The sequence below is a fragment of the Cryptomeria japonica genome, chromosome 10 (assembly GCF_030272615.1).
Source record: "Cryptomeria japonica chromosome 10, Sugi_1.0, whole genome shotgun sequence".
NCBI classification, from domain to species: domain Eukaryota; kingdom Viridiplantae; phylum Streptophyta; class Pinopsida; order Cupressales; family Cupressaceae; genus Cryptomeria; species Cryptomeria japonica.
In genome coordinates this window covers 179,602,679-179,620,764 of record NC_081414.1, presented here as the reverse complement: position 1 = coordinate 179,620,764, position 18,086 = coordinate 179,602,679, and positions in this window count along the sequence as shown.

The window sequence follows — 18,086 nt, the reverse complement described above, 5'->3', positions numbered from 1 at the left end:
TTTCCGGCGCTTCAAACGGTTCGTCAATCGGACACCCGGTTCTCAAGTTATGGCCTTCGGAAGTTTGTACTCCTGAAATAGGAAAAATAATTTGTATCGGATACATAAATGAGCTGTAAAAGGGAGCAACACATGTTGATGTGTGCTTTAACATGTCATAGGGCATCTAGAAGGGAGATAAGGTCGGCTACACCTTATTGGGTGGTTTTAGCCCATGGTTTTGTAATACCGTTTGACGGTTTCTTGTATTGTATCTCCTATTTATGAGGTGTGTGAGATAGAGGTTGTGTGTAAGAGTCTTATGGCTATTGAGTTGCCTCTGAATCTCTGATTAGTGGTACTCCTGCGAAGAGCTTGCTCTGCAAGTATTTTGTAATCTATTTTTGATTGCTGAATAAAATATTGAGCTGCTTTTGGAGGGTGGGGTTTTTCTCCCGAAAGGGTTTTCTCCACGTAAATCATTGTGTTGTGGTATGATTGCTATTATATCTATTTCTTTTTTCTGTAACTGTTGTAATGATCTGAAAAAGTTTTGCATTACCCTCCTCTCAAGGTTAGTGTAGGAAGTTGTTTCCGCGACTTAACTTCCTTACAGAAACCTTACCCACAATCAGATGATACTACTATAGATAGTATGTGTATACAAATGGGGTCTCCACATTGAGAAAGGCCAACCACCTATAGCTCACTACTCAATTACAAAATAGGAGTCACACTGCCTACATAATTGGATGGTTAAATCCAATGATAATGTACTGCACAAAATAGCATCTACAATGCTGGATTCAGTACCAGTTTAAGCTCTGAACATGAGTTCCAATAACCTTCATAACCTTCTTTCAACCTTCAAATGATGTCTGCATGATTCGCACAAGGATCTAATTATTCTTCTCTTCAATATACACTCATACCATTACCATTCCCTATCTCACAAATGAGATCTTAAAATCATTTATACAAAACCTAAGACCACATGATGAGGTCGGCTCACTAAAGATATTACAACTAAATCAATTAAAAATAAGTCTTGATGTGATTCACCATGTTGGCTTAATACAATTACATATTATCTAATCAATAAACCATCTCCATAATGTGTCATGCTGATCTAGAATACCGGTCCATAACCTAGACTTATCTGCAAGTAAAGGCAAATTTGTTAACCTGATTAGACCAATGAAAAACACCAAATCTAAACTTCCAATCCATGTCTTTGACACAACTAAATGATCTTCAGATGATAACAAGTCATCATCACTGGTGGTGAACAATATATCTTGCTGGTGAACATATACCAATGAGTGTGCATAAGCCAATATCGTTGCTAGTGAACACAATGTGTCAATGGAACAGTTAACCAATATAACCATAGTGCCAAATCAACAATGTAGACCTCCAAGAAGACAAGTGTTGGCATCAATGAAAAAACCAATGCAACACATGATGAAGTCATCCATAATACCAACACAAGAAGGAGTGCTATATTGCAGAAGAAGGAGTTAGCGATGAAGAATCAGAAGGATCTTATGGAGACGGAATTACATTTGTAGTGGTAAAAGAAGATAACACAAAGGAAAGTGATATGGCACTGATCCCTAGTTCAAACTAGTGTTGAGACTAGGTAATTAATAGTGGTTGCACTCACCACATGAACAGCAATAGAAACAAATTCCTCAACATGGAGGATTGTAATGAAGAAATAGTTAGATTTGACAATGATGCTCCTTGTTCAGTAAAAGGTAAGGGATCTATATATCCCCAAATGATAAAACAAATTGTAAAGATGTTTATTAGGTAGAAGGGATAAAATATAGTCTATTAGGTGTTTCACAACTTGACAATAAGGGTTACTGGTTAGAATTTGATGAAGGAATATGCAAAATAAGTGATCAATCAAGAGGTTTGATTGCTACTAGTAAACAAACTAGAGGAAATCTGTTCTGCCTAGAATCCACTATAGGAAGTTGCCTAATGGAAAAGGTAGAAGATAGTTGGCTGTGGCATAAAAGATTGTCATGTAAATTTTGATAGTATAGAAAAGGTTAGTAAAATGAAGTTTGTCAGAGGTATGTCTGACATTATGAAACTTGAGAATGCTATGCATAAAGAATGCCAACTAGGAAAGTTGATCGGATTTAGCTTCAACAACAAATATTATTCATCTGAAAATGTGCTAGACTTAGTGCATGCAAATTTGTGTGCTCCTATGAGAACTAAGATTTTCTATGGGGACTAGTACTTCATGATGTTTGTAGATGATTTCTCAAGAATGATGTGGGTTGTATTCTTGAAAGAAAAATCTAAAGCCTTTCACATGTTTAAGGTCTTCAAGGCTCGAGTGGAGAGAGGAACCGGTTGTTGGTATTTTGGATGTGTTACACTAGTTTTTTCATTGATGTTAGCACTTGTCAATACCTATCAGCACTTGGATATCTTTTGTTATGTTCTCCGGCATGTTCAGTGACTTATGCATAGTCATCGGTATCTAGTTCACTGGTAGGTTATATTGTTCACTAGCACTGAGGATAATTTGTTATCATGTGGAGATTACTTGGTTATGTCAAAGACATTGTTTGGACACTTTTTTTTGGTGATTTGGTCATTGGTCTAATCAAGTTTGCATATTTGCTGCTACTAGAAAATAGGTCTAGGTTATGGACTGGCAAGCATTATCTATTCCAAATCAGCACTACATGTTACGGAGATGATTTGTTATTATTGTAAATGCATTGAGATGACATGATGCATCACATATTGATTCATTTTTAATTGATTTAATTATAATATTCTTTGTAAGCTGACCTACACATTTGGTCTTAGGTTCTGGTATATATGTAAGATCTCATTTGTGAGATTAAATGAGGAGCAAGAATATGTGGTAGAGGATTGTAATAAGGTATATGTGAATATAAACAGAGCTATACACGTAGACACCATTTGAATATTCAAGGAAGGTTTTAAAAAGGCAATCAGAGCTTAACAGGTACTGAATCCAACATATGAAGATGCTATTTTGAGCAATACATTATCATTGGATTTAACCATCCAATTGTAGTCAATGTGACTCCCATTTTGTCATTGAGCAGTGAGCTCTAGGTAGTTGGCCTTTCTGCATGTACAAACACAATATTGTACAGACACACTATCTGCAATAGTATCATTTGATTGTGGGTAAGGTTTCCCACTGTGGTTTTTCCCCTTACAAGGTTTCCACATACAAATCTCTTTGTTATGTTATGGTTGTTTTTTTTTCTTTCTATTTCATGCATTAAACTTTACCGGTATTGCAATTAACTATTAAACTGTCAATTGGCATAAAGTTTGGTTTATCGATATTATGCATTAAGTTTGGTTAAGTTATATTTGGGTTGAAATTAATAGACAATTGATTCACCCCCCCCCCCCTCGCAGTTGCCTCCGGGTCCTAACAATTGGTATCAAAGCCAAGTCCTCTTTTTATAGAACCTTAACAACTTGAGGAAATTCTATGGCAACAAACTATTTTAGGAAGGACAGTCTGAAGCTTGATGGAACTAACTAGGGTATATGGAAGATCAAAATGGAGACACATCTGAATTTCATTGGAAAAAACATATGGGATGTTACAAAGAATGGCTATGTTAGTCCTATTCAAAGTCAACCTAATCCACCAAACTTGCCTAAAGATCAGGAGAATGATTGCAAAGCAAGAGAAGCACTTTTGAGCACATTGTCAAATCAAAAAATCATGGGATTATTGGACCGATCTACTACTAAAGCTATTTGGGACAAATTGTAGACATTGAATGAAGGTGATACCACAGTCAAAATTGCAAAACTGGAATGCTTCCGGGTCAGGTATGAAAATCTGAAAATGGAAGAAGATGAAAGGATTTCTACTTTTATGGAAAGAGTAAATGAAATTGTTTTGGGTATACAATGTTGTGGAGGATCCTTAAGTGAAGATGCAATTGTTTCTAAAGTTTTAAGAGCATTGCCACCAGCATATAAAATGAAAGTAACTGCTATTAATGAATTGAGAACAATGCTTAATGCATCAATATCTAGAGATACTTTGGTTGGAAAACTTTCATCTTTTGAACTTGAGGAATTTGGTCTTGTTGCTACAATTAAGACAGATTTAGCTTTTAAGGAATCATCGTCATCTAAAAAATTTGATTGGAAAACACTCTATGCTAGAGAACTTGAAGAAATCAGAAGAGAGAATGAAGAACTTGAAGAGCTTGAAGCACTAAAGGAAAATGCAAAAGTTCCTAGTGGAAGTAAGTATGAAGGTAAAGCACCATTTGAATGTTTTTACTGCAATAAAATTGGTCGTATGGCATTTAGGTGTCCTGACAAACATGCAAGATTGAAAGAAGAACCTAAAAGAACATAGAAGCCTAACCCTGAATATCAGAGATACAAATTTAAGAAAAATAGAGACAAATCATGTTATTATGTTGATGAAGGAGTAACTGATGATTCTGATGAGGAACTGACAGACAATGGATGGGCTTTTGTTGCTATAACAAAAGATCAACTGACACCTACTATTCAATCAATAGAGCAGGCCCTAGTAGCTAAAATTGAAGAAAAGGATGAATGGATCATTGATTCCAGATTTTCACATCATATGACTGGTGATAAAAGTAAATTCTTAACTTTCCAGGAATACAATGGATGTCTAGTAAGATTTGGGGATGAAAAAGCTTGTTTGATTAAAGGAAAAGGCACTATATATTTTGATGGTAAGCACAACACTGATAATGTTTACTATGTTGAAGGTTTGAAGCATAATCATTTGAGTGTTGGTCAATTAGTTGAAAAGGGATTTCAGTTACAGTTCAAGAATGGTAAATGCAAAATCATGAGCAGAACTGGTTTGGAAATTGCAACCAATAATCAGACTAGAGGTAATATCTTTCATTTGAATAACAATGAGAAAGCATGTTTGATTGCACATATTGATGAAAGTTGGTTATGGTATAAGAGACTTTGTCATGTAAATTTTGATTACATTGTGAAAATTAGTACAACTAAGGCTGTAAGGGATTTACCTAAGATTGTTAAACCTCACAATTTGATATGTAAGGAATGTCAATTTGGAAAGCAAGTTAGAACGACTTTTAAGAGTATTTCATAGAAATCTAATAATGTTCTTGACTTAATTCATACTGATTTATGTGGTCGAACAAGAACTAGAAGTTTACAAGGAGATAGATATTTTATGCTAATCATTGATGATTATTCTAGAATGTCTTGGGTTACTTTTCTTAGGGAGAAATCAAAAGTGTTTGGGAAATTCAAACTATTCAAAGTGATGGTAGAGAATGAAACCGGTAAGAAAATCAAATGTTTGAGATCAGATGAAGGAGGTGAATTCACATATAAAGAATTTAATACATTTTGTGAAGTGAATGGAATCAAAAGATAGTTATCAACACCTTAGACATCCCAGCAGAATTGAGTTGTGGAAAGGAAGAACAAAACTATTTTAGATGCAGCTAGAAGCATGATATCAAAAGAAAATCTACCTCATGTATATTGGAGAGAAGTAGTGAATACCGCAGTTTACACATTCAACAGAGTTCACATCAAAGGTGAAACCGGTAAGACCCCTCACGAACTATGGTTTGGTAATACTCCTACTCTTAGATATTTCAGAATATCTGGAAGCAAATGTTATATTAGGAGAGATGAGTATATTGGCAAATTTGATCCTAGAATTGATGAAGGAATATTTTTTGGTTATTCATCTAAGAGCAAGGCATATATATGTTTTAACAAGAGATTGGAGAAAATTGTTGAAAGTGAAAATGTGAAGATTGATGAATAGTTTAAAGGTAATTTAAGGTCAATGGACTTTGAACCGACAATAGAGATAATTAAAAATGAACCTAGAATGAGTACACTAGTATAGAATGTTGATCTAGTCACACCGGCATCATCTGAGAATTCTACAGTGACTAAAGAATAACAACAAGTAAACACACCCAGGTATGTAAGATTGAACCACTCTGAATGTTAGATAATTGGGAACAAGTATCAAGGAGTTATGACAAGAGGAAGACTGGCAAATGAAGAGGTATTTCTTATTTCTCAAATTGAACCAACAACTATTAATGAGGCATGTGAAGATAAACATTGGATTAAAGCTATGGAAGATGAATTTGAACAAATTGAAAAGAATAACACATGGACATTGGTTCCCCAACCTAAAAACAAAAATATAATTGGAACTAAATGGGTATTCAGAAATAAACTTAATGAAGATGGTAAGGTAATTAGAAACAAAGCAAGATTAGTTTGTAAGGGACATTCTCAAAAGGAAGGAATTGATTACAATGAAACCTTTGCATCGGTAGCTAGAATTGAGGTGGTCAGACTATTCTTAGCTTTTGCAGCACACAAGAACTATAAAGTTTACATTGAACAACCTGATGGATTTTCTTGAAGAGGAAGTTTACATTGAACAACCTGATGGATTTTCTTTTATAGATGACAAAGATATGGTTTGTAGGTTAGGGAAAGCTTTATATGAATTAAAGCAAGCTCCTAGAGCTTGGTATGCTAGATTGGACAAATATCTTTTGAAACTTGGATACACTAAATGTAATGCTGACAACAACTTATATTACAAAGTGGCTAATGATGACATCTTGTTTATTGAATTTTTTGTTGATGGTATCATTTTTGGAGCAGAAGATGGATTGTGTAAAGACTTTTCTAATAAGATGCAGGAAGAATCTGAAATGTATATGATTGGAGAGATAAAATTCTTTTTAGGATTGCAAATTTCATAGACTGATAAAGGTACATTCATAAATCAATCAAAGTACTTGAAGGAATTACTTAAGAAATTTGGCATGGAAAACACTAAACTGGTAAGTACACCTATGACTACAACTGATAAACTATCTTTGAAGGATGAATCAACACCTATTAATCTGACAAAGTACAAGTCTATGATCGAAGGTTTACTGTATTTGACACAAACAAGACCTGATATTATGAATACAGTATGTATTGTTTCAAGATTTCAGAGTAATCCTAAAGAAAATCATGAATCAATAGTGAAAAGGATTTTACGGTATCTACAAGGCACAACAAATCTTGGTTTATGGTATCCTAAAGATGAAAATTTTGATTTATGTGCATACATAGATGCAAATTGGGTAGGAGATGTAGATGACAAAAAAAGAACCACCGATGGAGCATTCTTTCTTAGTATTAGACTAATTTAATGGTTCAGAAAGAAACAGAGTTGCATGTCTTTATCAACAACAACTAAATGTACACAAGCATTATGGATTAAGAAAATGTTGATGGACATAAAGGTAAAGTGCAAAGAACCTATAACCATTTACTGTGATAATATGGCAGCAATTGATATATCTAAGAATTTGGTATTTAACTCTAAAACTAAACATGTTTCTATCAAATTCAATTTTCAGAAAGAGAATGTTGAAGCAAAATAATTAAAATTTGTTTATGTGAATACTAAAGAGAAAATTGTAGACATTTTTACTAAGCCTTTGCCTAAGGAAACTTTTGAATTTCTCAGAGAGCAGCTTGGAGTTATACCTTCATAGTTAGAGACTTAGACAGTTGATGCTTGGCATCAAATAGGCAGAATTAATAGAGAAATCTTTTTTCCAGCTTTGATGAGGAGAGATACTTCTCAAGGGGAGTAATTGGATAAATTGGATAAGTTGGTATTTTGTACTAAGTTCTATGAGCTGTTTTATCTACTTTTTGTATTACTTTGGCATTTGATGTCAAAGGGGGAGAGATATCTATGGAAAAACACATTATCTTTTTGGGAGAGATTATTCATTTGGGAGAGATTGTTACTCTTTGTATCTGTATTTTGATTTTTGGTTAATGATCTCTTTGGGAGATTATTGGTTTTTGGTTTTTGGCATTTCTGCTTTGGCAATTAGATTTTTTTTTCATATTATGTTGCCATCAATGCCAAAGGGAGAGATTGTTGGTATTTTGGATGTGTTGCACTGGTTTTGTCATTGATGTCAACACTTGTCAACACCTATCATCACTTGGAGATCTTTGGTTATGTTCACCGACATGTTCAATGACTTATGCATAGTCATCGGTATCTGGTTCACCTCTCAAGAGTTCATAAATTACTGTGAAGAATAGGGGATTATGAGATAGATCTCTGCACCCAAAACACCTCAGCAAAATGGGATTGTTGAAAGAAGGAACAAAACTCTAATTGATTGTGTGAGGACTCTAAAGATACAAAAGGATATTCCACATATCTTTCGAAGAGAAGCAGTAAGCACTGCTGTGTATACCTTGAACCGGATATAGGAGAAGAAAGGGACAAATAAACTCCGTATGATTATGTCGTGGATACTCACCCAACATGAGCTATTTCAAAGTATTTGGAAGTAGGTGCTATATCAAGAGGGATGACTACTTTGGAAAGTTTGATCCCAAGAGTGATGAAGGAACCTTCTTAGGTTACTCCACAAAGAGTAAAGCATATTGGTGTTCGAACAAAAGGACTGATAAGATTGTGGAGGGTGCCAATGTTAGAGTAGATAAGTTCTCTGAGAAAAATAAATAGGATAGAAAGAGTGAACTAGAGGGTTTTCAATGATTTGAGTACACCGTATCGGTCAAACCTACTGAAGAGAATCCTATTGTAGCAGAAAATGAGGAAGCATGTGAAGTAGAACTTGTACAACCAATAGAATAAGCTCTAAGAAATGAACTGGTACTAGCAAGGTATGTCATAAACAATCACTCTGCTGACAATATCATTGGTGAAAAAGATGTAGGAGTATTTAATAGAAGAAGAGCAAGAGAGAATACCTTTCTACTCTCCAAAATTGAGCTCAATACAACAAAGGAGGATCTACAAGATGAAGACTAGATAAAAGCCATGTAAGATGAACTGGAGCAAATTGAGAAAAATGAAACTTGTACTCTTGTGCCTAGACCAGAGAACAAAAATGTGATAGGCACCAAATGGGTGTTTAGAAACAAAATGGATGAAACCAGTCAAGTAGTAAGGAACAAAGCAAGGCTAGTCTACAAAGGGTAAGCTTAGGAAGAAGGTTTGGATTATGGAGAAACCTTTGCACTGGTGGCCAGGCTGGAAGGGGTCAGAATATTGTTTGCTTATGAAGTTTAAAGTTTAGCAAATAGATATCAAATCAGCATTCTTGAATGGTATTTTAGAGGAAGAAGTGTACATTGAGCAACTGAAAGGATTTGTATCAGAAGATGGAAGAGACATGGCATGCAAGATGAAGAAGGATCTTTATGGGCTAAAAAAAGCACCAACAACTTGGTATGAGAGGCTGCACTCATATCTGATGAGTATACAGTTCATGAGAACCAGTGATAACAACAACTTGTATTTGAAAACTGGAGAAAAAGAAAAACATATGATTGTAGAGATTTTTGTAGATGACATCATCTTTAGGGGAGATGATGAGATGAGCAAAGGTTTTGCAGATGAAGTGAAGTGAGAATTTGAAATGTCCATGATCGGTGAAATAAAATTCTTCAGCAATCTACAAGTATCTTAGCTAAAGAATGGTATATTCATTAGCCAGACCAAGTACATAAGGAAAATATTGAAGACTTTTGGATTGGAAGATTCCAAACCTATTGGAACTCTAATTGTTATAGGTTGCAATCTATCAAAAAATGATGAGGCTAATGAAGTGAATGAGACACTTTACTGATCCATGATCGATAAGTTGCAGTATGTAGTTCACAGTAGACTAGATATAGCACAAGCAGTTGGCTTGGTTGCTAGATTTGTTGTGAATCCAAAAGAGACTCATATGGTGGTGGTTAAGAGAATATTTAGATACCTTAAGGGGACTTATGAGTATGGTCTTTGGTATCCACATAAGAGAGATTTCAACTTAAGTGTCTTCACCAATGCAGATTGGGAAGGGAACATTGATGACAAAAAGAGAACTAGTGGAGGTGCATTCTTTCTTGGAGATAGGATTATGTCATGGAAAAGAAAGAAACAAAATTGTATCTCTCAATCCACAACTAAGGCAAAGTGTGTGGCTATTGCAATCAACTGTACATAGGTAGTATGGATCAAGTAGATATTGGAAGGTGTCCAAGAAAAGGTGACTGAACATGTGGTGATACACTGTGACAATACAAGTTCCATCAACATATCAAAAAATCCGGTAATGCACTCTAAAATCAAGCATATTGGAATAAAATATCATTATCTTAGGGAATAGGTGAAAGACAAAGAAGTTAGATTGGAACATGTGTCTACTAAGGAACAGGTTGCAGACATATTCACCAAGTCGCTACCTAAGTATACTTTTGAGTATCTCATAGGTAAGCTAGGGATAATTCCCCTGCATACTCTAAGGTGAGTAAAGATCAGAACAACATCAATTCGGTATGATTTTCCCAAAAAATCTATGTATTTGGATTGATGATTATGGAATACTACTATTAGGGGGAGCGATCAATGCAGTTTGTGAAATAGGGTGTCTAGACTACACCTTTAGCATTGATGTCAAAGGGGAAGAAGTTTGAATACAGATGATATAACATGAAGGAAGATGAAGACAAATATGAAAATTATGGTTGAAGTAATATGAATGGAAACCAAATAAAAGGGAGAGTAAGATCATTACTCAAAGATTGATCAGTTCAGTAAAAGAAAAAGTGAATGATTGCTAAAGAGGAGTCAAAAGTGTTGCCATCAATGCCAAAGGGGGAGATTGTTGGCATTGTGATTGTCATTGATGTCAACCGGCATAGGATGGTTACTGGTATAAGAGATGTCTTTGATATTAATCGATAAGTGAGGAAATGTCTTTCAGCACAAAGACCTTTGAAGTCAATGGTACACAAGTTAGTATTGAGTTGTGCAATGACTGCAAACTGGTAAGTGATATGCTAGCAGTGCATTGTTTCCAATTGACAAGTGAGTTAGTGTAGAAGTGTCAACTAACAACCGGTATGCTAAAGGATATTTGGATAAGAAACAATAGGAATCCCACGAGATAAAGAAGTAGTCTCCATATGAAGTAGTTGACATGATGATGTAGTCATAGGAGTTGACTCAGACTGAAGTTTAGTAGTCTAATGCATGACCCAAGCTCTCTGGACAGACAAGTGATTAGTGACTAGTGGTAGAAGATAACAGAGCTACACTGGTGAATTGGTGATATGGGTTGAAGGATGATATCCTTCAGGAATTTCAGAGTAGTAACTGGTAAGCTAGATGCGATGACCAAAGGTGAGTCAGCCATGGTGAGATATCATGAAACAAAGAGATAGTGAAGTCTACTGCAGTTAACAATCCATTAAGGTGATATTTGTGCAGACTTTCCAGTTTGCATTAAAAAGATAGAACACGATCCAAAGGTTGGTGAAATTATGAGTTGTAGAGGTAGTTAAGGATGAGTTGTTGGTGATATTGATGGAGAGCATGGAAAGAGAGTGAGAGAATATTTGGAAAGTTTTTAATTTCAAATCTACTGAGTTTTGCATAAAGATTTCTAGTGAAAACCATAAATTTTGATCGTAAAAGTTGCAATGTGCAATTCTGAGGAGAGCCGATCCAACAAGATGAGAAGAGGAAAGAACTACTAAGTGAATAGAAGAGTGGTGAAGAGAGTGTGTAGATCTCAGATATTATGAAGAGAAGAGATAGAATATAGAGTACTAGAATAGTGCAAAGCAAGTGTTATGCAGAGCACCCATAGAGTGTAGAGCTAGTGTAACTAGTGGTCAAATTGAAGAGCTTCATTTGGATCTGATCAAGTTATCAGTAGCTTTTCTAATAGATCAACTTCCCATTGATTTCTAACCATTGCAACTCAAAATCCCTTAATGGGGTGGACTTTAATAGGTCCCTTTGTAAAATCCTTTAACTGGGTGACATCTTAATTGATGATCCTAAGTCCTTTAACAAGGATACCTCTAAAAAGGTAAAGGCACTAAAAAGCCTTGAAGAAAATCCCTTAACTGGGTGGCACCTAAGAGTGTCTTTTTAATCTCCTAATAGGGATGGCTCCTCATCAGGCATACTCTAGAAGAGTGTAGATTTGGTGAGTTTCTACTCACACCATGGTTTTCTCCCATTTGGGTTTCCACAAGATAAATCTTGGTGTTCTTGTGTGAATGGTCATGTGTGTGCATGTAGTTTATAATGTTACTTATTCTGATAAGTATTAAGTTTGAATAGAAAACATGATTAAGGTTAAATCTGGTATAACCGGTAAAGTGTTGATTCACCCCTCCCCTCTCAACACTAGTTGGGACTAACAACAAGTGCCTTCTCTTCAGTTACATTCTCTTCTAGTGTCGGAACATCTTCCTTGATAGCAAAGAACACGAATTCCTTTCCATTGTTGGAACCACTAGCAGAGTCTGGTGTCAGTTCATCATCAGAATTAGTCACACCTTCCTCATCCACTATGTAGAATGATTTATCTCTACTTTTCATGTACTTATACTTAATCTGATATCCAAGGTTAGGCTTAAAAGATCTTCTAGCTCTTTCTTCAAATCTTGAATTCCTTTCAAGACATCTAGAGGCAGAATCACCCATCTTATTACATGCAAAATATTTAAAATGTGCTTTTCCTTCATACTTACTTCCTACTGGTTCTTTAGGTACTCTTCTAGAAAATAGGGCTTCAAGTTGGTCAAATTCTTCATCTTCTCTCTTCATATCATCCAATTCCTTTGCATACAAAGATTTCCAATCTTTCTTGCTGGTTGATGATGTATATGCATGAAAAGTAGGTTCAAACTTCATAGCTCTAGAAGGTCCAAATTCTTCAAGCTCAAAAGTAGATAATTTCCCAACCAAGGTATCTCTATTAACAAAAGTATTATCCAATGTTCTCAATTCATTAATTGTAGTAGCCTTCATCTTATAAGTCAGTTGCAAAGCTCTCAAAACTTTAGAAACTATTCCATCTTCACTCAGAGATCCACCACAACATTGAATTCCCATGACAATTGCATTTACCCTTTCCATGAATGCAGTAATACTTTCATCTTCTTTCATCTTCAAGTTTTCATATCTCTCCCGATAATCATCAAGTTTAGCAATCTTAATAGTAAGGTCACTATCATCAAGAGTCTCCAGCTTGTTTCATATAGACTTTGTGTTGATTTATCAGTTAATCCCACTATTTTTTGATCAGATAGTGCACACAAGAGGGCTTCTCTAGCTCTACAATCATTCTCAAGCTCCTTATCCAAATTTGCTAGAGGAGGATTTCCATTTGAAGGATTATAAGATGTAACACCACTCTCTGTGATTTCCCAAATTTATTTACTAAGATATCTTAGATGAGTGTCCATCTGAATCTTCCATACTCTGTAATTTGTTCCATCAAGCCTAGGAATATCTCTCTGAAAGATAGCAACATATAAACTAGATGAGTCAGAAGACAACTAAGAAGGGGGGTGAATCAGTTGTCACCAGATTATTGGAACCTTAAGCAATTAAAAATTTAATATCAGAACCTAAAATATCAATACCATAATGCATAAACCAATTAAGCATAAACAACAATTAGAGAATAAATACCATTTGCATGACACCAATATTTGTACGTGGCAAACCCGATGAAGGGAAAAACCATGGTGGGAAGCCTGCACACAATCAAATAATACTTTTGTAGTAAGTATGTTATTATGAATTCAGAGGCGTGCACTTGCAAGAAGGCCAGCAACCTAGAGCACATTGCTCATCACAAAAGGAGTCTCACTAACTACATAAAAATCCAAACTACAATCCAAAAGAGAGAATGAACTGCAAAGATAGAATCTCCAATGCCTGAGTATGGTTTCAGTTAAGCTCAATACTGGAGGACTAAATCCTCTTACATAAACCCAACTTGATCACCAATGATTGACCAAATCCTCTACATGAATGATTATTATATTATTCACTCGCATACCATTCCCATATGATCGACAATGAGATCTTACATCATATATATAAACCCTCAACCACAAATAATAAGGTCAACAACCAGATAATAAAACAATTACATAATTACAAAACATGTCAGCTAGAGACAAAACAAATAATATCCAACCCATAAGACATCCTAAAAACACATCGAGAGGTCCAATCCACATGTTACATTAAGTTAGTCCATAACCTACATAAACCAAGACCCAATTTAGGTCCACACACACTAAAGCCATGATCTCAATAAACCAAGTCTTGAAAACGATCACCATCAACATCTTGAATCTCTACTAGAAGCTACACCAACACCACTTATGCATAACATCAAAGATCTTCAATAATGGTCTGCCAGTGAAACCCTCACTGGAACAACAAACCAATCTTTCTACCATTCATGATAACATCTGATCACTAGATCAAAACCAACTAACTGAACATGAATCTGAGTAGCATGAATAAGCCAATTCCATAAGCCAAACATACTAGACCATACTAGATCATCATGATCTATCCAACTAGAGACCAAACAACATACTCAGACTAGAAGGGTACCAATAAGGTAACCAAAACAACTAGTTTTTACATCAATGACAAAACATCTATGCAACACATAATCAATTCATCCAAATGGCCAACATCAATCACTTTGTCAGTAGTGATCGAATCCAAAAATATATTATTCTTATTGACCAAATTTTGCACCTACACAATTAATTGCTCATCAAGAACAATAGTAGGAATCTTTAAACCAGGGTTATCCAAAGGGGTGTCACCAGGATGAACCTTAAAAGTTCCAACTCCCATACCAAAAAAATTACCTTGTCCAGTAGGTAAAGCATTAAAAGTTTCCACAGATGGCAACTCAGCATCAACCCTACCAACATCCATAACATTTTCCACATGAGTAGGAGAAAAATATTAATGATTTGGAAGAGTCACAAAAATATGACCATTTTGTATAAGGATGTCCTACATCTCATGACAAGAGAGGGATTCAAGATTCACACCTCCCTTGGCCAAGATCTTATGTTCAGCTAGTTGATCCCTAATGGGTTTCTGAAGAAAAATGTTCTTGAGGTTTGAAAATAAAGGAGAATCCATAACAACAGATGCTCTCCCAAAACCATTGGAATCCTCAACAATGTCCTGATTCTAGATACCATTAATAGATTTAATGTTACAAATCCTGGAAAAATTATCATTTGGATTAACCAAAACATAAATTTTAACAAGAAAATTATCATCCTCATAGACCAAATAAGAAAGGAGAAAAGTGCCAAAATAATCCTCCACTAATTTTATAACATCAAATTCCACAAACTCAAAAGGCAGTATGGGCATTTTAAACCACATTGGGATCTTTTTAGGGTGAGGTGAAGAAGGCACAAATAAGAGTTTCCATATTTCAACAAAAATCAGGTTCTTCCCAATCCAAAAAAAGGAATTCTCTAAAGCCCTAGCTCTCGCATCAACATAATCAAATACAATAATGAAAGATATAGTAGATATTGGTTGAAAGTAAATGACCCCAAGATATTTATTATGAAATTTAAAATGCAGGTTCGAAAGATTAATGGTATCACCCCATTCTTGGATAATAATTGCAAGTGAATGTAAATCACGAGATTTCTTAGCCAAAGGGTTCTCAACTATGTCAATTAACGGGACTAAAAACCATACCTTTTTCCCCTTTATACTAGGGTTTAAAGGATTGTCATTCTTTAAAGGTAGAACATCCTTGTTTGAATGAAGAGAACCCAAACTAGGTTGGCCCACATGTGAAGAAACCACACCCACAAATGATGTATGAGCCATATCTGACACAATTGACCTCTTAGGGTTAGAGTTTTGTACCACATCCTTCCAAGATCTATCTGTATTCTTGTCTTTCCTCCCACTCCCTAGCTCCAATCTATTCCACATAGTCGAACGACTACCATTGTTATTAAGATAACTTTTATACCGCATATTTCTCCTTTGGTCACCAAAAAAGCCTTGAAAGTACTTGGAAACCAGCCTCAATCTATGTTGTAGATGATACGGTCAAATATTGTATTGATCTGAAATTTCCATATCCACCCATTTCCCATGATGAAAGACCCATTGTGGAGTATAATAAACCTTCAACCCAAAAGGATCCACAGGTGGAGGTGGATCCGCAAAAGCCACATCCCCCCAATGCTCAAATAGATTACCTTGAGACATGCCAAAAATGTTACATAAGCCTTCAGGCATTTTGAAATTATATTATTGTATTTATACTTATGTAATATTAAGTATAATTCTAACTTAATAAAATAACAATTTAATAATTATTAAATTTCATAATATAAATATTAGAGTGAAGTTTTATCTACTAAATAAGGAAAAAATTAATTTATGATTAAAATTTATTAAATTTTTTTTATATATATTAAAATGATTAAATATGATTTTCAAAATAGTATTAAAAAATATAATGATTTAAAAATTAATCTTTATTTCTTCATTTATCTATCTCTCTCCCTCTTCCCCTCTATATCTCTAACTATCTAGCTCTATCTCACTATATATATATACTCTCCCTTTTCCTTTATATATCTTTCTATCTCTTCCTCTCTATCTCCCCTCTTTCTATCTTTATCTCCCCCTCCCCCTTGCTCCATCTTTTTTCCCATCCTCTTTTAATCTCCTCTCTCACACATTCACCATATTGCAGACATAACATGAGCATGTTTCTAATAAAATTTGATTATCTTTTCAACTCAAATATTTCATTTTAGTTATGATTGAGTCCTTGTAAGTCAATACTTACTAGATTTTAAGTTATCATCCCTTCAATTAACTCATTTGTTGCACAAACTCTTAGTCAGTTCAAATAACTGGAAGACAATAGAGAGGGGGGGGGGGGGGTGAATCAGTTGTTACCAGATTACCAGAACCTTAAGCAATTAAAAATTTAATACCGGAACCCAAAAGATCAATACTAGAATGCATAAACCAATTACTGAAATAGCAAATATACCAATTAAGCATAAACATCAATTAGAGAATAAATACTATCCACATGACACCAAGATTTGTACGTGGAAAACCCAGTAAAGGGAAAAACCATGGTGGGAAGCCTACCCATAGTCAAATAATACTTCTACACTAAGTATGTGATTACAAATGAGGGGCTTGCACTTGCAGGAAGGTGAATTGGCTAGAGCGCATTACTCATTACAAAAGGAGTCTCATTGACTACATAAAAATCATACTACAATCCAAAAGAGAGGATGAACTAAAATGATAGCATCTCCTATTCCTGAGTACAATTTCGGTTAACCTCAATACTAGACGAATAAATACTCTTACATAAACCAAATAAATCACCAATAATCGACCAAATCCCCTACATGAATGATTATTACATTATTCACTCATATACATCCTTACATTGCTTACATATGATCTACAATGAGATCTTACATGATATATATACAAACCCTTGACCACAAACAATAAGGTTGGCCACTAGACAATAAACCAATTACATAATTACAAAACATGTTGGCCTAAGACCAAAAAAATAATATCCAACTGATAAGACATCTCGGAAACACATCGAGAAGTCCAATCAACATGTTACATTAAGCCATTCCATAACCTAGATAATACGGAAAGGATCTGATACCAAATGCAATGATCTGAAACAACCAAGTCTTGAACATGATCACCATCAGCATCCTGAATCTCTAATAGAAGCCACACCAACATCACTTATACATAATATCAAAAGATCTTCATCAAAGCTTTGCCGGTGAAACCCTCACAGGATCAACAAACCAAACTTACTAGCATGCAGGATAGCATCAGATTAGAAAATCAAAACCAACTGCATGAACATGAATTTGAGTAGCATGAATAGCATATCTAAGCCAATTCCATAAGCCAAAACATACTGGATCATATCGGATCATCATGATCTAATGCAACCAAAAACCAAACATCCTACTAGGACCAAAGGGATACCGGTAAAGTAGCCAAAACAACTAGTGTTGACATTAGTGACAAAACATTAATGCAACACATAATCAATTCCTGTAAATGGCCAACACAAACAATATCATGGCCACAAATTGACCTCATGAACTACACAAATATATCCAAAAAATAGACC